A 27,751-nucleotide genomic window follows, 5' to 3' on the forward strand; every position below is an offset into this window, starting at 1 on the left:
CACGGAAACGTGGTCATTGAAGCAGGAGGATAGACGTAGACTGGAGGCTTTTGAAATGTGGGTGTGGAGAAGAATGGAGAAGGTGAAATGGACAGAGAAGAAAACAAATGAGGAAGTACTTGGTATGGTGGGCAAAGAGAGGGGTTTGTTGGGAGCAATCCTATGGAGGCCATTTTTCCTGCCTTTACCGATTAAAACGAAGTTACCGATACAAAATTTAAACAAATTATATTGGTTTGTTTTTAATTAAAATTTTGAGTACACGACTTTAGTATTTTTTCATGAGAATTAAATAAGATTATTCTATTTGGAATTTGACGTATCCGCAACCTGTACATGTCTCAGACTGCTCAGGTGCGAGTGGGGAACGGGGAGTCCGGTTGGGCAGTGTTAGGAAGAGGTGTAAGGCAGGGTTGCCCATTATCACCGTTGCTGTTCAACCTGTATGCAGAGGAAATGATCAAATAGGCATTGGAAGAACTGGAGGTAGGAATGAAGGTGGGCGGGGAATTCGTAAAATCAGTTAGGTTTGCTGATGACCAAGCTTTAGTTTGTCAGTCAGCCAAGGGACTGCAAGCACTGCTTATTGAATTGGAAATTCAGTGCGACAGATATGGGATGAAAAATGTGTTTAACATTAGAGGTGATATACATAGTACTAAGTACTTCACACATGCACAGGGTAATAAATGGGGATAGTTCCTAAACCCTGTGCCTCCTATGATTTCCTAGGAAGATCTGCTCTCCGTAAAATTACTCATATCTTGGGTGAAGTTTAGGGTTCCTAGAGGCGCTATGTGGTTTTGAACTCGAGGCTTCCGGTCAGAAGCCGTGTGCTCGCCTACTAGACTACCTATGACCCCTATTGAAATAGAAGTCAAAAGGTACATGATTTAGGAACAATTTCGTACGAATTAGACATAATACGTATATTCATTCTTAAACATAATGGAAAATGCTACCTTCCTAAACACTTCAAACTTCCGTATCAACGGTGACGTTAGTCACGCAAGGCGTTATCAATATTATTTGGTAGGAAATACTAGCTATATTTGTAGTCTACCGACAGCTGAGATCATTTCAGAGAGGGGAATATAGGAGGGCAATGCGGTGGAGTTTTAATGTTTGCGGAATGGATGAATGGTAGAGGAGATACCCCGCGTCCTACATTAGTCTATTCATATAAACGAATGGCGCCCAGGGTCACAACATTTAACGTCCCATCCAACGGACGGCCTACCACAATTGAAGTGATCTTCGCACACATTGTACCACAAGTAAATATCGCAATACCTACGCATAAGATATCCAGCAAACTCCGGGATTTAAAACCGAAGCTATCTAGTTGGTAAAAACGAATGGTCGAGGTAAAACGATTTCTATTTGATGCATGCAAATACAATGCGAAAGTTATTTATATCCCAGAAGACTGAGGCGACCCGAGTTCTAGCCAACTGAACCAGTTCCCTCCCGACTTCAGCGGACACGAAACCTTGAACTGAACTATTTAGGGATCCCACAGTTTTGACATTCGAAGCGATAGAAAAGTAGGTTTATTACAGTTTTCAAACGAGTTCTTGGTGTTTTTAATTGCGTTGGGAATTGGAACAGTGTGAGGCGAACTCAGCAAAAACACCCTTACTGCACCTGGGATGTAGGTCTATAGTAATGTAGTATCACTCAATCGAAATGTAATATGTTGAAGCCTTAAATTAAAGGCAGGATAAGCGCCATTGAATTATTAATGGTGAATGTACTGTATAACTATATATATATAGTATATATATATATATATATATATATATATATATATATATATATATATATATATATGTATATATATATAGAGAGAGAGAGTTATACAGTACGTTATATTATATATGTAAATTATATATATATATATATATATATATATACATACATATATATTTATTTATTATATATATCTTCCGATGAAGACGCAGCAGAATTCCGTCGAAATGATCAAGAAATAACGTGTGAGTGATCTTTTTATGTGTTTCTATATTGTTTGTTACTGTGTCATGTACTACATATATATATATATATATATATATATATATATATATATATATATATATATATATACATATAATGGTGCGGCGCCTAAATCCGGATAAAATTCTATTTGCATTTCCCACCATAACGTACTTCCCCAGGAGGTCGCCATTGGCGTTCTTGAAAGCTATAGGAATCTAGTAAACAGTCATTACCTCAAAATGGCCCAGATGCAAGGTGCAATTGCGGAGTACAATTTAAGCGCCGCTATTAACGAAAGTGTCCGCGCTGGGCGTTATATTTAGAAATAGTTCCCTAATAATAGTTAGTTAATAGAATAGTAGTGTCAACTATTTCAACAAATACTAGAAGTCGACAGGTTTCCTCATCTGTTGTTATTATTTCATTTTGGCTCTTTTTGCTATTCGTTTGTTTTTTATTTTCACGGTTGTTACCTGATTCTTGTTGAGATTCATTGATTTTCTTCTGCCGTTGTGGTCTATTCCAATTTCTTCTAGTTTGTGAAGTTCTTTGATGTTAGGGTATCATATTATGAAATATATCATGGACGGAAAATTTAAATCTAACTCTCAATTATAACCTCGTATTTCCGTTAGTTATTGCATATTTTTTATTCACTCATAACCTTTTTTATGCGTAATTATTAGTATCGCTACATGGACGCTGGAGACAGCCTGGGACAATTAGGGAACAAAGGGTCGCCTTGTCTGTATGGCTGACCTAGCGCCATAAATAACGGGGGGACGAATTTATTTCTCATTCGACCCAGTTCTACGTCAGGAGACCGAGAGTTCTTTGAGAGAGGGAGAGGAAAAAAAGTTTTAAAAAATGTCGAAAAAATCACCGCGTCCTCACCGCGTCTCATGGGGAAGGAGACGGAAGATACTGCTCGACGAAGCGTCTAAAAGAAGAAGAAAGAGGGGTTAATTCAAGGGATATTGACCTTGGATAACGGTTGGAGATCCCTCTGGACAGTCCCGTCTTGATTACCCAACTTTGTGACGGGCGGTGATCTTCAAATGTTTCAATTTTCATAGCAGGTGACGCACGGAGTAGGTATTAAATCAAAAAATTGCCGGCCAGAAAGTACGGAAAATTTATTTATTAATTTTTCAAATCTTTTTTTGGCTATCGGATGATTCTCATACTTCGTGACGTGCGGTGACCTTCAAATTTTTCGATTTTCATATCAGGTGACGCACGGAGTAGGTAGTAAATCGGAAAATACCGGACATAAATTATGAAAAGTTTATTTAACCAAATTTTTTGCCATCAGATAATTTTCATACTTTGCAACGGGCGGTAATCTTCAAATGTTTCAAATTTTCGTATCACGTGACGCACGGAATAGGTATTAAATCGAAAAATGCCAGCCAGAAAGTATGAAAAGTTTATTGATTCATTTAACAAAAACTTTTTTGGCCATCGGAGAATTTTCATACTTTTTATGACAATGCTCCGATTTTTATCCGAGACGATACCGCAATTGCGTATTTTTTTTCCATAATCCTCAAGCGAATCAAAATCGTAATATCGATACCAAAGTTTTATCGGAACTTTTGAGAGATAATAACAATTATATGGGCATGGATTTCTATTATTCAGGCTTTTGCCATCAATTTTTCATTGTTTCGAAAATATTTCTCATTTGTTTATTTTTGAAACAAAATGGTGATTATTGATTCTTTCAGTAAATGTTTATCGTAGCATTACGATATTTCGATTTGATTGGCCGCCGAGTTTCACAAAGCGATGTATTTAATCAACGATCTGAGGCTCTTATAATTTATTGATCTGTTTTGGGTATCTGCGAGGCCTACAATAATTTTCAAGCTCATTACCCTGACTGACAAAACCACTAAGTAGTTGTGTTTGCTTCAATAAACAGCGCAACAATTTAAAAACGTGTATTTATGTAAACAACGCCATTTTATAATGATAATAAGAGACCTTATTTCAATGTAATTTGAAACATATCCCAGCTATTTCAAATATGTCCCTTCGTGCTTGCTTCGTGTTGGTCGTTCTTGCATTCATTTTTTTAGTTTCAAACAACGCCATGCCCTCATTATTCCCGGGTCGTGTTAATTTTCTGAACGAACGAAGAAGTGTCTGATTCATGGCCATAAAAATATATCCTGAACTCGCTCGCTCACAATTCACTGCCGGAGCCAACAATTTCGCTGCTGCTCTGTTTGTTTTCAAGGTGACAAACGTTTTGAAATCGTTATGCAAGGTTCGCGTGAGATTCTGTAATAATCAAATGTGTTTTAGTTTCTTCGTGAACGGAAATATTCCGTTCATAACGCACGCCTCGTTGTTTATCTTGGAATTTTATAACAATAACTACCGTTTCCACGGTTAAAACTTGGAGGAAAAGTAGAGCAAAATTCATTAATGATGTCATAAATGAAAAATAACTGTTCATGAAATACGCCATATTGTTTACCTGGTTTTTCCGCAACAATTTCTATCGTTGCCATGATTTCGACTGAAATGAATTGTAAACAAATTCATTAAAGGTTTCATTAATGCGAAATGCTATCCATAACACACACATTCTTGTTAATCTGGTATGCTAAAAAATTAGCTGTCGCAGTCATTGATACAAAGAGAGGAAACTTAAAACAAATATTAAATGTTATATTAATGCAAATGCCGTTCTCTAAAGATGCCATCTTGTTTTATGACTAATTATTTCATATGTTTTTGTTTGGGAATATAATTATTGAATATTAGTGAATTTTTCTAGGATAAGAAACACAATAGGCAAATGCTAAGTGAAAAGAACCATCCCATTCCCTTAAAACGAATCCAGACGTGTCTGTCTCTTTACTTTTTCTGGCCAGGTCGTCTTAGCTGAGGATTCTACATACTGGGCAGAAGATTATTCTCTTGTCAACCAATTCAAACATGTCTTTCACTGCATATCTGAATACAGTGAAAGTGTATAGTCTCACGAATAATGTAGAAAATTGATTTGACCAAACTAAGTTAGAAAATATATTATAAATGAACACAATTCCTAGTGCTCAACAATTTTGCTGCCGCTCTGTTTTCAAGGTGACAACTGCTTCATAATATTTTTGTAATCCTCGTGATATTCGCTAACATCTTTAAGTTCTTCTTATTAGAATAGTCTTCTAAAAAAATCGATTTTTATCGATTTCCAATATTTCCAAATTTGGAATGATATAATAGATAACGATAGAATTCGGCAGGTTAAATGTCGCACCTCATTGAACTGAGGAACTTGAAATCTTAATTTTGAATGAAAAATTTACTGCCGTCTATATGCAACTAGGAAAACATTTTTTCTCTACATATCACTTTTTTTCGAATCCAAAAAAATTCCAGAAAAGAGCATCCGAATCGGACCTAGCCCTAGTCAATTTGTGTATTTTTACACTATTTATAGAAAAAAATTATAAACCCTCAATACCTCTATATTTCGCCCAAATAAAGACCTCTAGCAATCTATATAAATATATATATATATATATATATATATATATATATATATATATATATATATATATATATATATATATATATATATGTTGTTTTGACGTTTCGACGGCACGGCCGTCGTCTTCAGAATATACATATATATACATTTTTAAATATATATATACATAAAAATATATATAAATATATATATACATACATACATTTTTTATATGTATATATATATATACATATATATATATATATATATGTATATATATATATACAATTATATATATTATATATACAATATATATTATATATACAATATATACATTATATATTATATATATTATATTACATATATATATTATATATTATATATACAATATATATATATGTATATATATATATATATATATATATATATATATATATATATATATATATATATATATATATTTGGCATCATGTGCCCCCAAGAAAACAAAGGAATTTTCAGATCTATATATTAGTAAGATTACTTTTTCTACATTAGCGAAGTCGAAGCAAGCTGAGTGAGGACAGGCATAGCCGCCAAAGTCATCCAGATGCCGTAGTCCAACTATAATATTTAAATAAAAGTGAATTGAATAAATATGAACCTTAGTTATTCATTGATGAATATCTACACTTTTTGATTCTGTCGGAGTATTGAAAGACAGGGCACTAGAGATGAGTAATAAAATGTTTGCTCCATGTACTTCCATCATTTAAGGTAACGAGGATTTTTTCATGTTGACTGCGTAGAATGTATGATGGTGTAACTAGGATTTTTGTACCCTACTTTACCATCGTTATGGTGCCTCTAAACCTTCTTGCCTTGCCCCAGATACCCTAAAACCCTGTAGGGAATGCACTAAAATTCAGCAGGAAGTGGGAAAGAGAGATATATATATATTTTTATTTTATTTTTGGGAGGGTTGGGATTCCTTCGCGATGTTCCTTTTTTTCCTTCACGGCTAACAAGAGGGCGTTGGAAGTGTGGTTGCCGCGGGCGAAGATGGGCGTCGTTAAAAAAAAAATTCTAGCCGGGATACTTTTCTGTTTATCGTCGTGGGAATCCGGTGCGATTTACGACCTCAATTTCAGGAAGAAAGACGAGGGAATCCTGGATCTAGTTTTAAAAGGGTATAGGATACAGAGAGAGAGAGGGTTGAGGAAAGGAGTATAGGGTACTCCCCCCACCTCTCCTTCTACGCGGCATCTAACGTTTCGCCACATTTGGGCGAAGGCATTCCGTACGGTTGCGACGCAACGCAATTTACGCGACGTTCTGGCGTCGTAACTACGCGGGTTACGTAAAAAAAATAGGATCCGATATAATTTTCCCGGTTTATCTTTAAAATTGAATAATTAAAATTAAAGTCGCAATTTCACTCGAAAGTCGAAATGGTAAAGAGTGATGACGTACCGTAGAGAGAAAATCAATTTGAAAAACAGACGTCGTCATTGCGGTATTGCATTTTCAGGGTAATGGATAGGAAAGTGAAGAAATTGAATTTCACGTAAGATTTCTTGATCACTCAAAAACGTGTATTTCAACCAATGTCTTACGTACAAATGTGAAAACAAGGATATTCCAAGAATACATTTCTATTTTCCAGTGTTCACGATCTTAGTATGTGGTGTGAGGGTATACTTGCGTGCGTGTGTGGAAGGGTACATATTTTATCATTATTATTAGATAATCTACCTGTTTAGGGTAGGTTTATGATAGACACAACAACCAAATAATTTGTGACTCTTAACAAAATATAACCTATAATCCTACTCTGCATCAGGTCCCTCTTCATCTCTGAGTACTTTCTTCCTCCCTTCATCCCGTCCAACATCCCTATCCTGTTCCTTCCCTTTCCTCGTTTGCCTAACATTATCCCCTCTATTACAGTCTTCAACATTACGGTCAATACCCCCTTCAGCCACTTTTCCTGCCTCCATAGGATTTCTCCCAACAAACCCCTCTCTTCGCCCACCATACCAAGTACTTCCTCATTTGTTTTCTTCTCTGTCCATTTCACCTTCTCCATTCTTCTCCACACCCACATTTCAAAAGCCTCCAATCTACGTCTATCCTCCTTCTTCAATGACCACGTTTCTGCGCCGTGCATAGCTACACTCCATAGTCACCGTCCCTCTCATCAACTCCCCCCTCCTTGTGAAAGCCTCTTTGCCTAGCGCAATTCTTCTCCTTACGTCCCTACTACATTGACCGTGTTGGTAAAAAAAAACACTTCCGAGATGCGTAAACTGTTCTACGTAATCACTTCACCCTTCCTCTGCAAACTTTCATTACCCTCGCACTGCGTCTTCCACGCTAGTTTTGCTTAATCTGCACATATATATATATATATATATATATATATATATATATATATATATATATATATATATGTGTGTGTGTGTGTATAAAAAATTTATATATAAATATATATATACATATATATATATATATATATATATATATATATATATATATATATATATATATATATATATATAATGTATAACACTTAGCACTAGTGGACACAGACAAAAACACAGAAACACACAAAGAAGAGACTCACTATTTTGCGAATTTTCGGTGGTCGTGGCCACCTTTATCAAGGAAGAGAGGGGCAGAAATTTTTTTAAATATGTGTGTGTGTGTGTATGTGCACATATGACTAAACAATTTTTTCCCTCTCATATACATTTACATGTATACCTTTTTATTTTCTCTTATATATATATTTCTACATATGTATATATATATATATATATATATTCCAAATATACCTTTCACGAATTCCATCTTTTTAACAGATTGGAAGTTTGTGGTTTTCCTTTTCGTTATTTCATGTAAATATTACGTGCTAAGAGACCTTTTAAAAATGGACATTCTTCGGATCAGTACTATACAAATAAAAATATTTCATAGTATAAACATTTAAGTGACGAAAACTAATTAGGATTTATCATAAGAGTACTGGGTAAATGAGATGGTAAGGTCAAAGAGAAATGTTATCTGTCGCTGGTTAGGCCTCATTTAGAATATGCTGCAAGTATATACGGGATCCTCATGGAGTTAGATCAATTGCCAAATTGAATCGCGTGCAGCGTAGAAGAGCTAGATTCGTAAAACGTTGTCATGATGAACTTAGTAGCGTATCCAAAATATTAGAGCAGCTAGGCTGGAAATCATTCCATGGAGCGAAGGTTAAATTGCAGATTAAATATTATGCATAAATTGGAAGGAGGTCTCCTTAGAAGTGATGTTGAAAATGTATTATTACCCCCATCGTACTAAGGTAGGAGAGATGATGTAAATAAAATTAGAGAGATTAAATAGAATAAGTAGAACAGATAAATGTAAGACGCCATTTTTTCCACGAGCGATAAGACATCAGGATAGCACTGTCCGACTGAATTGTATGCTCATATCTTGGTCAAAATTAGTCGAATGTATTCACCCACTGCCACACGCACTGAGGTGGCTTGTAGGGTACTGCAATAAATAAAAAAGAGAAAAAAGCAAAAGTTACGGTTACAGTTCCCCATTGCTCTATTTTTAGGATAAACTTTTAAATTTGACGAAAAATAAGGCCCCCATAACTTCGTGGACACAAACCAAACCACTGTCACACAACCCTAGCGGTGGCTAGCAGATTACTAAAATATCAAAAAATAAATAAAACAGTACCCTGGAAGCCACCGTTACGGTGTGTACCAAAGGGTAAATGCAAACCAGACATTATTTCACTCACAGTGAGAATTTTTAAGTGCAATATCTGTGTTTATTAACCAAAAAGTATATTTTTGGTGACCTTTTTTGCATATAAAACAATTTGACATGGCATTGACGATTGTGTGTCCTATTTGGTTCCGTCCATCCTTGGAAGAAGGTCGAGTGAATGACCGCCGAAACGCTCTAGTCCAAGAGAAGTTAAGAGGCGTGGCGATTAAATGGGAGAGATGTCGCCGCGATCTTGAAACATTCCCCATCCTCCCACGACCCACCCCCTTTCACAGAGGGCAGCACCATTCGGGGGGGGGGAAGAGAAGGGCTTTGAGGTACGGATTTGGCCGCGATCGCAGTGCCCTCTCTCCGGCCGCAAACGTCTCGACAAACAAACGCGTCGCTACGGGGGAGAGAGGGGGCTATGAAGGAGGAGGGGGTGGGGGGGGGCGTAGAAGACGAAGACTGTGGAATGGAATGGCGTGGACTCAGTCCAAAGGATCCAAGACCCACCCCTTCCCCTCCACTTCCGTTCCCCCCACCATAATCACTGTTGCACGAGCGGTTAGAGAGGGGGGGGGACTGAGGGGAATTGGTGGATGGATTCCTAGAGGGTTTGAGGGGAAGGGACGGACAAGGGTGGGGTATGGGTGGCCTATTTTCGCCCATAACGCTCCCTCAACGCGCAGATCGGAGAGAGGCAGCCTTTGGCGCGCTAGGGCTCCCTGAGAACGGAAGACGCGGCGTGGGTGTATGCGGAAGGGATACAGGGAAGAATGTATATGTGCGTATGTATGTATATGTATATACATTGATTACATATGTATGAATTTGTATGACCAGGTTTCATGAAACGTAAGTGTGGGAGTGTAAATTATATATGTATATGTGGGTCGCGGTAGACCAGGGGTAGAGCGTTGGGCTAATGACCATATGGCCCGAGTTCGATTCCCGGCAAGCCTCGCTGGGCACCTGCAGCTTCACCCAAGCTATATGATTTTTCGGGTACAAGATCTTCCTGGGAAACGATACCGGCGCAGGGAAAGGAACTGGCCCCCTTATCCTGATGTGTGAATTTCATACGCCGTCTTCAGGCTTATGTATATATATAATATATATATATATATATATATATATATATATATATATATATATATATATATATATATATATATATATATATATATATATATATATATGGTTTTTTACCGGAAACCAACTCACCCTGGAACCTTGCCTTCCTCACAAATATTTCCCCTTGAGTTGCGTTTATTCGTCTATCCGTCCGGCCAACCCAAAGGAGTTATTATCCCCATCTCATTCGAAAAACGGAATGACATCATTTGGACGATGCAGGAATTCTTTTGCTCTAATTTTGGGAAACCAACTTCTCCGTCGTTGGATCGCTAGTCCCACGGTGCAATTTCCGTCATCTCGTAATTTCATTCAATGAAAATCGCAAAGTTCATGCTTCCGTTTATCCTCAACTAAATCTTCCATGTCGAGGAACATATTACGAGGAATATGAGGGAAAGCTGGTGAAAATATTGTATTTTTTTATAATAGTGTTGGGAAAATGTGGCAAAAAGTTTAAAAAGCGATATTATCTTTCGCTGGTTAGGCCTAATTTAGAATATGCTGCAAGTTTATACGGGGTCCTCACGAAGTTGGATTAATTTGTAGAATTGGATCGCGTGCAGCGTAGAGAAGCTAGATTTGTAAAACGCCGTTATGATAAACTTAGTAGCCTATCCATAGAATTAAGAGCAGCTAGGCTGGGAAGCGAAGGTCAAATTACAGATTGAATCTCTTGCATAAATTGGAAGGACGTCTCTTTAGCAGTGATGTTGAAAATTTATTATTACTCCCATCGCACTACGGCAGGAGAGATCATGCTAATAAAAATTAGAGAGATTTTATATAGAGTAGATAGATTTAAGATGTCATTTTTTCCACGAACGATAAGGTATCATAATAACGTTGTCCGATCTTACTAGAAGGGAAAATATTTGGTATCAAAAGTAAAATAATAGGTAACCACTCTCTGCCACATACTCCGGTGATGTCCATCAGGGTACTATGTAATAAAAAATATTGAAAATAATACTTCACAACTTAACGCCATGATTTCAAGACCAAAGAGATCGTTTCTGTAAATTATGTCTCTATTTTTCCGCTGTAAAAACCGGCTGGTCAATGGCCCCGAGGCTTGTTGGATTCGTTGCCACGTTACTTCTTCGAAAAGTAATGAGAATCTTCATTTTGAATTTTTTTTTATATTTTGTTTCAATGGTTCTCGTCATTTTTTGACTATCTCTATTTTTTGTTACACGTTATGCCTATAAATTGGCAAAATTTCTGCATCTGGATACGTTTTCTAAATACACACCGGTTCTTATGTGATATATATGTATCGTTGCTATGCATGAAGAAAGAAGTATGGTGTCCAATAATTGAGCAACAAATTTTCGTTCGTCGGTAAAATACATCGGATTAGTATTATAATAAGGTAATCTACCGGTCAAGGTAGGTTTTTGGATGGACACAACTATCAAATAAATATTTTATGACTCCTAACAAAACTCAATCCAGCACCCTTCTCTGCATTAAGTACTTCTTCATCGGTATATATATGCTTATTTTATAACATATATCGGGTTGACTCCCGAGTATATAATATAAAGTATTATACATATATTTATTTTTGTATACACACATATTCACAGACATATATATATATATATATATATATATATATATATATATATATATACTATTATAAGGTAGTCTACTGGTTAAGGTTTGGTTTGGATGGACACCAATGCCAAGATTAATTAATTGGGTTATACGAATTTCATCCATACGATAATGATAGATTTCTTGATCCCTTCTCATCTGAAGTCTAAGTGTATGCCGGATCTAATATACGTTTATATCATTTTACATTTATTGGTTACAAATTTTATATTTACCGCTTGACATGTCTATCAAAGAATCATAGGAAGTTTGTCAAAATGGCGAAGGAACAAGAACACGTGGTCGAAGTGAGTTGGCCCTTCTGGGCGTCGAAAAATAAAATCCCACGATCCGGTAATCTTCTCGAATTACATTACTGCTTATTGAATTCACTTAAACATCCAGAGTTTCTGCGTTTTCTTCATGTCTGTGTCCATTTTTATTCCCAACTCCACCTTCCTTCGGATATCGCAACCTTTGAGAAACTTTCCACATGTCCCACTTAAAACTATTAAAACCTAGTTGTTTATTTTCCTGGATGGAGTGTTTTAATTTTGTGGCATTCATTTTTTGAAAGCACCTTCGTCAACACATAGCTCTCGTCCTGGGTTATATTTTTCATGGAAAGTGTCCAAATAAGAAGAAAGATTATTTTTCATTTTTTCATCATTATTCCTTTTCCCCCATTATTCAAAAATCTTCCACTTCTTATTTTTTTTCAAATGTTTCACTCTCATTCGTTAACTCTATTTATAACTTAATTTTTCCGAATATTTTTCTTACCCATTTAATATTAATCCGCATTCATACTGTTTTCCACAATTATTATTTTTTAACTAACCGTGCCTTGTAATCCACACTTACGTCTTGGATACCTGTCTCAACATTCACGAGAAAGTTTTCGTGTACGTAGTCTGCCCAATTAATACGCGATCTGACGGTCGTGATGCGGACTATAGCCCCGCCCACAAGCGGCGGTAGTTGCCAGGGAGAAAACAATGAGCCATCTGTACTTGGCGGATTGTCGAACTGTGCGTATGGTGCATGTTTTATTGTCCTTATTTTTACTGTTTGTCGAAAAAGGAAGTTGAAGAAATCGCGGAGCAACGTATCAACATCAAGTTTTTTGGTGAAATTACGGTATAAGTTATCAAGAAATTACTGAAATGTTGACAGCTGTTTACGGTGATAATGCTCTGAATAAAACATCCGTTTTCAAGTGGATTAAGCGTTTAAATGATGGCCGACAAGATGCCACGGATTATGCAAGGCCGGGCGACTTTCCACTTATATTGACGACAACATTGATCGTGTGCGGTCCCTTGTCGTTACCGATCGCCGAAAAACTGTCCGACTGATAGCTGATGAACTGAATTTAGGATAATCAACAGTGCATACTATTTTAACCAAACAATTGGGTTTTAAAAATCCACGCTCAAAAGTGCAATGCACGTTCACATTTGTGCCCTAGCTGCATTGATTGTTCGCCAGTTTCTGGCCAAAAATTCAATATTCCATCCTTGATCATCCTCCTTATTCGCATCAGATCTCGCCCCCCCCCTTGCGGCTTTTTCCTATTCCCTAAAATGCAAAAATGTGATGAGGGGATATTACTGTGAAGCTGTGGAAGACACAATAAAGCAAGAAATGACGAGAACATTAAAAAGCCTAACTGCCAAGAGGACTTCCAAGGGTGCTTTAAACAGTAGTGGAAAAGAAGAAGATGGAATACATAGCATAGCCTACGAATAGAGAGTTCCTACTTTGAAGAAGGGGACAAAATCGATGTAGACTACCTTTGCAAAATAAAGTTTTTATGGCCTTAGTTCGCGTATTTGTTGGACAGACCTCGTATAATCCAAACCGTATATAATGTAAATCACTAAAGCCCGTAAAAAGACTCATTCTTCGACCCAGTTGAAAATTTCATGATTAATGGCGTATGCATAAGTCGAAATCTTGATCGGAAAATTGAAACAATTTTTGTGAACTTTGCCAAGTTCATTTGATTCGTAGACCTTTTTTTTATCTTTAAGTCTTCGCTGCATCATTTTTTTCCGAGAGGATATTTGAAAAAAACTGCGTGAGCAATCGATAGCGAATCTGCTGACTATAAATTTTTTACATTCAATCATCACATGTTTCCACCGTCTTAAATATGTGCCATTGTCTTTGCATGATAATCCTCAGAATTCGTTAGGAAATTCCAAGAAAATTCGTGAATTTGCATAAAAATATGCATAGACCGGTAAGCATAACCTCAGTTGTTTGCAAAATAATGGAAAAAAGAATCACTGACTACATTCGGGTAAGGTGGACAAGAGATATGTGGCTATTCAATCACCAGCACGGATATAAAATGGGATACTCGCGTGAAACGCAGCTTTTGGGATTAAGCCAATATGTCGGCTACGCAACAGATGAAGGAAAGGATGTGGATGCGATAATCTTTGATTTTTCGGCAGCTTTCGACCTAGTGCCTCACGATAGATTATCGTGAAAGTTCGTGCTGGTTACCATTAAATTTGAGGGTAAAGTAATAGATAAAAATATTTCTTAGAGGCAGAACTCAAAAAGTATAATTACGGGATACATTTTCAAATAAGGCATTTTAGCAGGAGTTCCACAAGGCAGTGTTCTAGGGCCATTACTCTTCCTAATTTACGTAAACGATCTACCAAACAATTTACATTCCCAAATAAAACTGTTTGCTAATGACTGCATTATATACAGACGGATAGAGCATGTAAATGACCGCGTAATACTACAAAATTACATCGATCGCCTAGGTGACTGGGTTAAAAATAATAATATGGGCGTTAATCTGAGTAAGAGTAAGCATGTAACTTTTTCAAATAAAAAGAATGCAGAAAAGGATATTTACACCCTCTTTGGAGAAAGAATCCCATGTACCAGTCAATACAAATATTTAGGCGTTTAGTTATATAGAGACCTTTAATATGGATTCCAAGTAGATAATGTGACACGGAAGGCATTTAAAGTACTGCTATTGGGTAGTGAGAAATTTAAAAGGAAGTAGCGTAACCACAAAAGAAAAACATGTAAGGTACTGGTTATCCATATCCTAGAATACTCGTCCATAGTATGGGATCCATATGAAGTGGGACATATTAAAAAGATAGAAAAAGTTCAAAGACAGGCTGTAAGATATGTACTCGGAAGGCACAAAAGAACAGATAGTGTCACAGAAATGTTAGAAAAACTGAAACGGGAGAGTTTCAAAAATAGAAGAAAAATGAAAATGCGACGATGGACAATGATGTTGTATGTATGGTGTGAACCTGGCCCATGGGTGATGGTAGATATGCGGTTGGTGATCTTTAAGTGTCATTGTATATAGGAGAAATTTGTCTCATTGTTCTTCTTACGTATGTATGTGTATTGTATGAGTGAACGTTGACCGGACTTGAACGTTGCCACAAGAACGATTGCCTAATTGCAACGAGATTTATATAATAATATACTTGCAAAATATTGCATTGCTGGATGCCTTCCGGACAGGCCTAGTGTATGTGTGTATATACACACACACACACCTCCAATATTTTTCAAGAGAAATACCTATACATTTATAGGTAAATATATGTATATATACAAATATATATAAATATATATATATATATATATATATTAATATAAATATCTTCGAAATGGAACGCTCTTCGGCGACGCACAAATACATAAAAACACAGATGTAGATTTTTAAACCAGGTTCTGAAGACGACGGCCGAGCCGTCAAAACAACATATTGTGAGTGTCCTTTCTTTGTGTTTCTATGGTTTAAAAATCTAAATCTACGTGTTTATATATATATATATATATATATATATATATATATATATATATATATATATATATATATATATATATATATATATATATATGTGTGTGTGTGTGTGTGTGTGTGTGTTTATTTATACATCTATATACATATATACATAAATATACTATGTGTAAATGTGTGTGTGCCTGTACATATGTGTGTGTATATATATATATATATATATATATATATATATATATATATATATATATATATATATATATATATACATAATATATACATATATAAATGAATGACTCGGGTCATCTTTCATCATCACTTTCCCTTCGCTGGAATTCTCACTCAAGAATTTTCGGAATGTCTCAGGGTTTCACCCCTCTTCGCCTCGCTTGCAATAACAGACCAATTCAAAAAGCTCGCGCGATCAAAACCGCGAGGCATATTTCTCTTCAAAGGGGTTCTGCTTAAACTCTTTCAAGTGTGAGATTAGAAGGAGGCGTGCGCTGGCGAAGAAAAACATATTCTCGCGATGAAACAGAGCCTTATGAGAACCGAATGATTGCCGTTAGCATAGCACGGTAGGTCATCCGTTATAGCGCAAGTAAAGAAGTAAGGGGTATAAAAATTAACGACCGATTTCGATCGATTTACTACCGGTGATGACACCAATGTGTCGATACATGCTGTTCGCCTAGATATTACAACTTTGCATCGATATTTACCCATTAATTTCGGAAGAGATATGGATGAATATCCTTCGATCTATTTAAAAAATTATTCAGCATATTTCTCAAGTTGTTTCCGACTGATAGCACATATGTACCCTTCTTACTTGCCAATAATGTTTTAACCTTCTTGTATGTACAGCGCACCCATTTCACCCTCCCTCTGCAAACTTTCCATATCCTCGCGCTGTGTCTTCCACCATGCTTCCTTTGCTTTATTTGTTGCCCGGCTAAATTTATTGTTTAACTCTTTGTACTTCATTTTGCCTAACTCCGTGTGTACATTCTTCCATTTTCTTCTCTCATCCATCTTTGTAATCATCTCATCCGTCATCCATGGTTTCCTTGTCCTTTGAGCGTTAACGGTTCCAATAGTTTCTTTTGCGGCTTTCGATAACCCTTTCTTGATACGTTCCCATTTTTCTTCGATAGCACTTGGCTCAATTCCCTCTCTCATGATTTTTCCAAGCCTGCCGACACTCTTCCATTATCAATCCATTTAATGCTTCTGCATTCCATTTCCTAAACCATCTTCCCTGCATTATTTTTTTAATGGGACTTAACTACTGAATTGTTATCAAAATCGGCATCTGCGGATACACATGTGTATATATATATATATATATATATATATATATATATATATATGTGTGTGTGTGTGTGTGTGTCTGTGTGTATATATATATATATATATATATATATATATATATATATATATATATATATATATATATAACGATTGTACGGAAAAACTCACACGAGCAGCACAATAAGGGGCTGGCACAATAGAACACAAATAGAATAGCAACATTTAAAAGGACACTCACATGATAAATTGTTCGAGCTTTCGGCCTTCTCAGAGCTTCGGCCTTCTTCAAATGAGTCTCATTTGAAGAAGGCCTCTGAGAGGGCCGAAAGCTCGAACAATTTACCGTGTGAGTGTCCTTTTAAATGCTGCTATTCTATTTGTGTTCTATTGTGCCGTCCCATTATATATATTATATAAACATAAATATATATGTGTATATATATATATATACATTTGTATATAATGTATAGAAAAATATTATTTATATACATATATTTATATATATATTTTATTTTTATAAACACACACACATATATATAAATAGAATATACGAGCAGTAAATTTATTTATTTAAACATATTTATAATATGGCAGAAAAAACATAATCTAGACAATTCTGGGAAATAACTTTTATATTACGTTTTTTTGCGTGTCGGAATGGGTATTATATCGGGTATAGGTATCAGAATGGGTCGTCTCAATTTTTTACCATCCTAATATACTGGGACCTCGTTCCTCTCTTCCCTGTGGGTTGTTTGCCTATCGCGTGGATTTGTTCCATCGATCCTCTTCCGTTTCGCCTTAAGGAGAAGGGAAGGTGGGCGCCCCTGGCAAATTCCCAGCTGCCCTTCCCCCAGAAGCCATTATTTGCTATCCGAGCTGCTTTTCGGATCGCGGTCGTCGAATTTTTATGGAGTTTTATCGTGATTTTGATAATATGCTGCACGTGCCAAAATCACGTTGCACTAGCACTTACGCAGTCATAATGTTTTCTCCCCTTCTAAAAAGGGGTATTTCTATCAATGCATTCCGTGTGACTAGCTGTTTTCGTTATTTTAAAAGGAAAAACAAGTTATACCCGAATGATTCGTTTTGACTCATCATAAGCGTGTAATGGCTTCGCGATCGCGCCTCACCATATCATAAGAATTGTGGGAACTTTATTTCTCCGTAACTTTTACCTGCCTTCTTCTTTCTTCATGCATATATATATATACATATATATATATACATATGTATATACACGTATGTAAACTCATACGTCCATATATATATATATATATATATATATATATACATACACATACATCTATATACTATATATACGTTTATATATATATATATTTATTTATATTTTAACCGAAAGCACTGTAATCAACCCGACGATCAATTTGGTAGGTGATAATATAGTTCACCCAGTACTAAGCACGACGGCGTGTGCCGGTTATGGTTTCTAGACCTGATACCGAAAAAATCACACATCTTGGGTGTAGCTGAGGGTGCCCAGAGAGACTTGCCCGGGAATGGAACCCGGGCCCTCCGGTCAGTAGTCCAACGCTCTACCCCTGGACTATACCAGATACTCATATATATATATATATATATATATATATATATATATATATATATATATATATATATATATATATATATATATATATATGAGTTGCCGTATTTGAAGTTAAAATATGGATAACGTAAGAAAACGAACCCTTCGATTCGATTCCTTCTAGTTTGAATGCGTTGGTCGTGAACTAAATAAATTCTCAATTTCCCTGGGGGTTAACCACCCCCAGGGAATAAGAACCGCGATTATTTGCTCGTAGTGGTTGTTAGGGGCTTTCGGGAAGGATTCAAAATGTCAAGGGTTGAGGAATGTTTTTCCTACTTTCTTTTTTTATTCCTCTCCGTTCGGCGAGATCGGTTGTTTGCAGCTCGGGGGCACGGATTCGAAATAGCCGCCGATCTGTCTTGCTCTCGCTTTTCGCTTTGTGAGGAAATAAGTGCGGGAGGAGGGAGGAAGGGGGTGTGATGAAAGGGGTGTTGGGGTGGGGAGTAGACTCCCTTTTCCGCAGAGAGAGAGAGAGAGATAAGGAGAGGGGAAACGAAGCGACGCTCGCTGCTTTCGTTTAAGAGGAGTTATTTCGGGGCTGACCGAGCATTTCGTTTGACTGGTCAGTTCGGAGGCAACTCCGCAATCTTTTCCGCGTTCGTCAAGTTATCGCGCAAACATTTTGCTCCTCGTTCATCGGATCATAAAAAATGTGTTTGTATAAGTATATGCGAGGGCGATTCGAACGGTAAGGTCCCCTATATTTTTTCATAAAAAATCAAATTAATTCTCAACTTTGTGTGCATAGTCGGAAAGGTTGACCATTTAGCTATTTTCCTACATAGTCGCCTTGACGATCAATCACTCTTTGCATCCTTTAAGCAACTTTGTAATACCGGCGTCGTACCTTTCTCCCGCCGCGTCGCCGTACTTCTCACCGTACATTCCCACTAAATGGTGATGATCTTATATCGGAGAGGCAGTCGTAAGTTGGCTTTTCGACGCGGCGGGATAAAGGTACGACGCCGGTATTACAAAGTTGCTTACTTTCCAAAGATGTACACAAAGTTGAGAATAAATTTGATTTTTCATGAAAAACATATGAGTGGAAATAGAAATAGAAACCCTTACTTTTTGAATCGCCCTCGTATATATGTATGTCTATGTGTATGCATATACATGTATGAATATGTAACTATATATATGTATATATATATATATATATATATATATATATATATAACGATTGTACGGAAAAACTCATACGAGCGGCACAATAATTGGCTGACACAACATAACACAAATAGAAAAGAATAGACACATATAAAAGAACACTTACACGGTAAATTGTTCGAGCTTTCGGCCCTCTCAGGGGCCTTCTTCAAGATATATATATATATATGGGTTCTACATTTTCTTCTGAGGAAGACGGAGCTAATTATTTTGTGTTCTATTGTGCCTTTATATATTATTATAAGGTATTATACCCTCTCTTCAGCTTTGAGTACTTTCTTCCTCCCTGCATCCTGTCCAACGTCCCTATCCTGTTCCTTCCCTTTCCTCGTTTGCCTAACATTATCCCCTCTATTACAGTCTTCAACATTACGGTCAATACCCCCTTCAGCCACTTTTCCTGCCTCCATAGGATTTCTCCCAACAAACCCATCTCTTCGCCAACCATGCCAAGTACTTCCTCGTTTGTTTTCTTCTCTGTCCATTTCACCTTCTCCGTGCTTCTCCACACCCAAATTTCAAAAGCCTCCAGTCTACGCCTATCCTCCTGGTTCAACGACCACGTTTCCGCGCTGTACATAGCTACGCTCCGTATCAAAGTTTTTACGAGTCTTTTCTTAACATCCTTGCTCAACGTCCCTGACATTAACTCCCTCCTCCTTGTGAAAGCCTCCTTACATAGCGCACTTCTTCAGTTCAGGCCAGCCGGGACTGGGAAATCATGGTCTTTTGTCCGTCCACTCTTAAACTAACACTACCACTAACGCACAACGCTGTCACAAATCACTTAGTCGGTGCAAAGAACAAATTTCCCAATGATGAATGTCAGCGGCATTTAAGTTTATTGCCAGTAAAAACCTTATCACTAAACGGATTTATCATTTGGCGGAATTTACATACGTATTGTTCATTTTGACTCACTATTGTAAACAAACAGAAATTGGCGCGAACTTCCAACCACCGTAGCTCGAGGCGCACTGCCATGGTGTGTGTGTGTGTCAATACAGCAACATTGGTCTTCCCCCACTACGTCGCCCGTTACACGCAAACCTAAGTTACTTTCAGTAACAGCCATCGTACGTTTTACTATTCTATAATCCCGGCATCGCTTGACGATTTGTCCTTAAAGCTGTATATTGATTTAATTGGTACTCTGCGTCTTTATACGTAAATGCGCAGTTTCTTTATCTCGGTGGTATCTGTGAGCAAGTGACTTTGCAGATTCTTTAGACAAATGCGATTTGCGGAGAGCTCTGATTCCATCTATATCCTCCTTTCTTTGGATTTATTCCAACAATTTCCTCTTCTCCCCCGACATTCCTAGGCATTATGTCGTTTGTTTTCCCTTCTGTCCATTTCACCTTTTTCATTCTTCTCAACACACACACACATTCCAAAAGCATCCAATCCACCCCTATTATCCTGCCTCAAGAATGTTCCAATCGGCACCTATAATCCTGATCCAACAATATTCCAAGCTGCGCGTATAATCCTGATCCAATAATGTTCCAATCGGCACCTGTAATCCTGATCCAACCATGTTCCAATCGGCACCTATAATCCTGATCCAACAATGTTCCAAGCTGCGCGTATAATCCTGATCCAATAATGTTCCAATCGGCACCTGTAATCCTGATCCAACAATGTTCCAATCGGCACCTATAATCCCGATCCAACAATGTTCCAATCGGCACCTATAATCCTGATCCAACAATGTTCCAATCGGCACCTATAATCCTGATCCAATAATATTCCAATCGGCACCTATAATCCTGATCCAACAATGTTCCAATCGGCACCTATAATCCTGATCCAACAATGTTCCAATCGGCACCTATAATCCCGATCCAACAATGTTCCAATCAGCACCTTTAATCATGATCCAACAATGTTCCAATCGGCACCTTTAATCATGATCCAACAATGTTCCAATCGGCACCCATAATCATGCTTCAATGATCATGTTCCCGTATCGTTCAAAAAAAAAGAAAATATTTTTCAGAAGTATGTTGTAACTAAATATTTTGAGGCTTTATTTTTTTATATCCCATTCTTAGATTGTAATCACCGCTGCCACACTCCTCAGCGGTGGTGGTCTGTTGCCTCGCAGTACAAGAATTTTCCACCAAAGATATAATTTTATATTTAAGTCTTGGAAATTCTTAGAACCATTCTCACAATCCTAATTTCTAACCTTTTTTATACATCTCCTTTTAATATGCGTTAATCTGGCCTAAATACAAACTTATAAGATTATTATACGATGGAAAATATAATAGGGTCGTAAATAATAAAACGAATTTGTTTTGGAGAATTGGTGGCAGAAGTATAAATTACCAAATTATGGGTCATACCCCTTCGAATTGTCTATAGCCTTGACGTGATAGTGGAACAGTTTTTGCGATCTATGACCCTTATAGCTCTTAACTCTGACTTAGATAGTGGAGTGCATTTAACTGCAGATAACATGATCCGCGTTATTTGAATTATTAAACGAAAATGGGTTTAAACTTAAAGTTAAGAGAGACCTAATTTTTTATGTTGAAAGGTCTAGTGTGCAATCAACTCCTGTCCCACACCCTAGCGTTGGTTTGTGGGTAGATAGATAGATAAATAATTTACCGAAAAAAATGATGAATTTTCAACCTTACCACTGCGTGATTTGGAAGTTCAGGGTCGGAGGGTCATTAGGACGAGGGAATGGAAGAATGGGGATGGAAAGGGTTCTCTGATCCACGTGGTCGGCCCTTATCGAGGACTCCTCCTGAACCCCATGTGTTTGCGGTAAGCCAAGGAAAAAAATACGGTCGATGTTTTTTTTTTAAATGGTTTTTTAACAGTTTACCGTTCTCACCATAGCCGTCAATCATTCGAAATTTATTCTTAAGTTGAGTTTTTGTTTTGCATTAATTTTTGATCGGGTTATTTTTTAAACCCAGACACCACTTTTTTTTAAAGTTATTGACAGGGTAAATGGCCGAAGAAGATCAAGGGAAGAGGACACGGGGGAGGCTTCCAGAAAAAATAAACCCTTCCAAATTGTACGCTTCCAGTGCGTAAGGGAGGAAAGAGGAAATGTTCGATGCTGATGGGGAATGGAGGGGTGGAGAATTCCAAACAAACACCTTTTTCTTTTTTTTTAAATAGTAAACTACCGATCAGGGTGGGTTTTTGTAGGGTACAAACTAATCCCTGCAAAGCTTCTAAACCCCTTCCAGATATAATGTTAAAATACCTAAAACTGCTCTTAAAAATAAACATTTTTGTATAATTTCTGCACACTTAAACTGCGAAGCAAATTCGAAAATGAAGAACCGCTTTATTATATTAAAATAATGGAGGATCGCAACAATGTTATTCGCATGCAATGTTATATATTTATTGTTACCAAAGCCACCAAAAGATATTGTTTCAATTCAATGTTCGTTTGCCTGACAGTGAATGCATGTAACAATTGACACAACAATCGTTGCTCCAGCCAGTTTTGAAGTGCGTGCTGTTATTCGATTTTTGTGCGCAAAAGGGTCATCAGCTGCCCTCAAAATTCATGGAGGGATGTGCCTAACTAGTTTTTAAATGTAGAGAGATGAGTGAAGGAAAGGGTAGACAGTGGTGCCGGGACTGCCTGCTTAATCTCCCTTCCACCCGTCCTATATTCCTATTCATTTCCTCTTATTCTACTTCACCTTCCCAACATTTCACCCCTCCATCGCAGTCTTCAGCATTCATTTACCTCTTAGTACCTAGTCTGCCCAATAAATACGCGAACTGGTGCAATCTGGCGGCCATTACGCGGACTATAGCCCCGCCCACTAGCGGCGCCAGTTGCCTGAGACCCAATGAGCCGCCTGTGCTTGGCGGATCGTCGAGCTGTGCGTATGGTGCCAGTTATTTTAGTATCTGTTGTCCTTTTTTTTACAGTTTTTCGAAAATGGAAATTGACGAAATCACGGAGCAACGAATCAACATCAGGTTTTTTGGTGAAGTGCGGTAAAATTTATCAAGAAATTACTGAAATGTTGACAGCTGTTTATGGTGATAATGCTCTGAAGAAAACATCCGTGTATTCAAGTGGATTAAGCATTTTGAAGATTGCCGACAAGACGCCACGGATGATGCAAGGGCTGGTTGACCTTCAACCACCTGTGTTGACGACAACAGTGATCGTGTGCGGTCCCTTGTCCTTGCCGTTCGTCGAAAAACTGTCCTAATGATAGCTGATGAACTGAATTTAGGAAAATCAACTGTGCACACTATTTTAACCGAACATGATGGATGGATCCTTCACCATGACACAATGCACCTGCACATTCAGCATTGATTGTTCGCCAGTTTCTGGCAAAAAATTCAATATTCCATCCTTGAGATCATCCACCTTATTCGCATAATCTCTCCCCCCCTATGATGTCTTCCTTTTCCCAAATTGCAAAAATGTGATGATGGGACATCACTGGGAAGATGTGGAAGACACAATAAAACAAGAAACGACGAGAAAACTAAAAAGCCTAACTGCCAAGAGGACTTCCAAGGGTGCTTTATTAACAGTAGTGGAAAAGAAGAAGATGGAATATATAGCATAGCCTACGAATGGAGAGTACTTTGAAGGGGACAATAATGTCGAAGTAGACTAAATTTTGACAAAAAAAGTTGTTATGGCCTCAGTTCGCTTATTTAATGGACAGACCGCGTATAACTTTTCCTACCTTCTTCAAAGTCTTCTCCCAACAGCTTCGATGATAAAAAAAGCGACGGCTTCAAAGGACGGAGAAAGTGTTCCCTTTCCTGCCTAATCTATTTTAGTTTTCCTTTTCGACAGTTCACTGTTGTCTATCCATTTTCTCACGCACACACTATTCATAAGTCCGGAAATAACAACTTCCCTCTTTAATCAACGACCAAGTTATCAGCAATACGATTCAGTAGTACACTTTTTATATATCTCTACTCAAGTTCCTTATCATCATCAACTTCCTTGCGAGGCTATATAGAAAATTTCTCGGAAGGGAATAGAAAAAAAACGATGTATCTCAGTGAAATTGTTTCTATTTTTCAATGTATTTTCACTTGAAAATAATTCACATGGTCCAGTAATGTTCCAATGTCTTGATTCCATCTTGAAAATTAGATTCCTTAATGCCTGCAATATACTTGTCTACTTCAGCTATTAGTTCTTTCTTTGGAGAAACTCTCCTTCCACCGAAGAAAATTTTATTTATTTATTTTATTTTATTTATTCAGTATAAGTCCGAAAATAGCACATTTTGGCCTTTACATCGAACTATTAACAACGATAACAATGGTCACATTTACAAACACCGAAGCCCTAGGTGGAGAAAAACTCACCCAGGCGGGAATCGAACCCGCGACCCTTGGAATGGCAGACGAGGACGTTACCCCGCCGCCACCGGTTTGATCTTGAGGAAGCAACGAAAATCTGACGGAGCCTAATCAGGCTAATAATCCGGGTGTGGCAACAATGCGCATCTTAGTTCGCTTATTTCTGTCATGACAACGGCACTTGTTTGGGTGTGTGTGCGTGTGTGTGATTGTATTGTCTATATGCAAGATGAATTTCTTCCATACCAAACCTGGTCTTTCTTTTCGTGTATCTTTTGCCGTAGTTGGTCCAGGAGGGATAGCGTAGTATTGCCCAGTATTTGGTTCATCTACATCTACATAATACCCCGTAAGCTGCCGCAAGGGCGTGTGGCGGGGGGTGTTAGGTCACCAACCGTAAAAAGGAACAATACCACATGCAAAACAGCAACATGGAAAATTACACCCACAGCAGCGCACACACTAATGCAAAAATCCCTTCATACAAACAACTGCACCCCAGGATGCAGCACGAAAGCCACCCAACAACGCAAAAGCCAGGACACAACAAGCAAGAATGCGAAACTCCAACACCACATGAACATGCACCACAAAACACTCTACTCACACGAGGAGACTGTGAAAGGCAGGGAATGTGACCCAGCGACATTGGCTGACCAATGAGAAGATAATCTACAACTATGCGAATTTTTTAAGTTTAAAATTTATAGTAATGCTGTTTATTCAGTTTAGGAGGCATAAAATACACTTATCATTAAATCATTTTGAAGGTATTTACCGGTAAAGGTAGGTTTTTTTTTATATGCCCAGACACTACACACTGAATCACTTGTAAGCCCTACTAAACCCGTCACTTAAGTGAAAACACTACCCTAAAACACATAATATACGTTAAAAACAAATAACATTGGAACGAAAACCAGTTTTTTTTAAATCCGCATATTTTCCGTCTATCTCCCTTCAATTCAGGCCAAGGACGTGAAGGGGTTTTGGGGGAATAGAGAAGGGATTTTACGCAATTCTACCTCTTCCCCTGACTCCTTGACCCAACATTCTACCCTCTATTTATCACAGCCTTCAGCATCTGCTCGCCATAAAATAAAAACCAACCTTGTTTGAACTGTATCGCCTTTTCGGAAGTTTTCTAAGTTCCCAGAATATTCAGAGAAGTAGACTTCTTCAGCTGAGCTTCTCTTTTTTAGCTTTTAGAAAAAAGTTTTTTAAAATTGGATCTAGGGTGAATGGGGGAATCTTTTTTTTAATTGGATCTAGGGTGAATGAGGGAAACTATTTTCGTACCAATGAGCCGACAGTACAACTTAACAAAAAAACTGGATAGGCTATTCCCATTGGTATCAATTCCCAACTGTGATATGCGCGGCAGGTCAAAGGACTCGGGTGTCCGCGACGGAATGCGATCCTCCCCCTATACTAAATAAACAAAAGCGTACTCGTTTTAATAGAGTATTGTACCTTTAATGAGATGGATGTCAAATTTATTTTAAAAAAACACATTTAAAAAGGGCTTCAATTTCCTTGGGTAACTCACGAGGTTAGCTTAAAATAGTCATAGTCAATTGAGATTATACTGATCACATTATGCAATGAAATCTTTGCCTAACACGGCACTAAAGCTCTTGCTGGGATTTTATTTACTATGAATATGTGGACAAGCTAACAAAAAATCGGGATTTATTGTAAGTTCCCTGGATAAATGTGATGAAAAGGTCAAAGAGAAATGTTATCGTAGTAGTAGTTTTGAGGGGAGGCGACCGACAGCTAAGGTCATTTGCGCCATAGGGGATGGACAGGAAAGGATGAAGGGTGGAGAGAAACCCGGCGTCGGCATTAGCCTACTCTTTACGAAAGGCGCCAAGGGGTCCGCAGCTTAACGTCCCATCCGACGGACGCCGTACTCACTCAAAGTGCCCTCCACAAAGCACCTCAAGTAGGGATCGAGATACCTCTGGGATCCTCACGAAGTTGGATTGATTGCCGAATGGGATCGCGTGCAGCGTAGAGGAACTACATTTGTAAAACATTGTTATGATAAACTTAGTAGCGAATCCAAAATATTAGAGCAGCTAGGCTGTGAATCATTCAATGGAGCGAAGATTAAATTACAGATTGAATCTCTTGTATAAACTGGAAGGATGTCACTTTAACAATGGTGTAGAAAATGTTTAATTACTCCTATCTAACTACATTAGGAGAGATCTTGCTAATAAAATTAGAGAGATTAAGTGTAGAACAGATAGATTTAAGATGTCTTTTTTTCCGCGAGCAATAAGGGATCATAATAACATTGTTCGACCGTGGAAGGGTCATGTTCGGGTAAAATTTAGTCTGGTGTGTATTCATCCCCTGCCACTCACCCATTCGGTGGCCTTCAGTGTACCAAAACATCAAAATTTCGAATATAAAATAATGTAAAATACGCGTAATAAGCCCTATAATTCTACAAGGACGTAGACTTATGTCAGCTCTGATTAACATTTTTGAAGCACAAAATATCCTTGGGCCCGACGCTATA

General features: G+C 37.6%; 1 protein-coding gene across 2 annotated transcripts in view; it reads right to left on the bottom strand.

Moving 5' to 3' along the window:
* LOC139691566 (uncharacterized) overlaps window positions 1–27,751 on the bottom strand; it is a 144,875-nt gene that overhangs the window by 72,700 nt on the left and 44,424 nt on the right. The window lies entirely within an intron of this gene.

The sequence above is a fragment of the Hetaerina americana genome, unplaced genomic scaffold, assembly GCF_022747635.1.
Source record: "Hetaerina americana unplaced genomic scaffold, ioHetAmer1.1.p SCAF_38, whole genome shotgun sequence".
Classification (NCBI taxonomy): domain Eukaryota; kingdom Metazoa; phylum Arthropoda; class Insecta; order Odonata; family Calopterygidae; genus Hetaerina; species Hetaerina americana.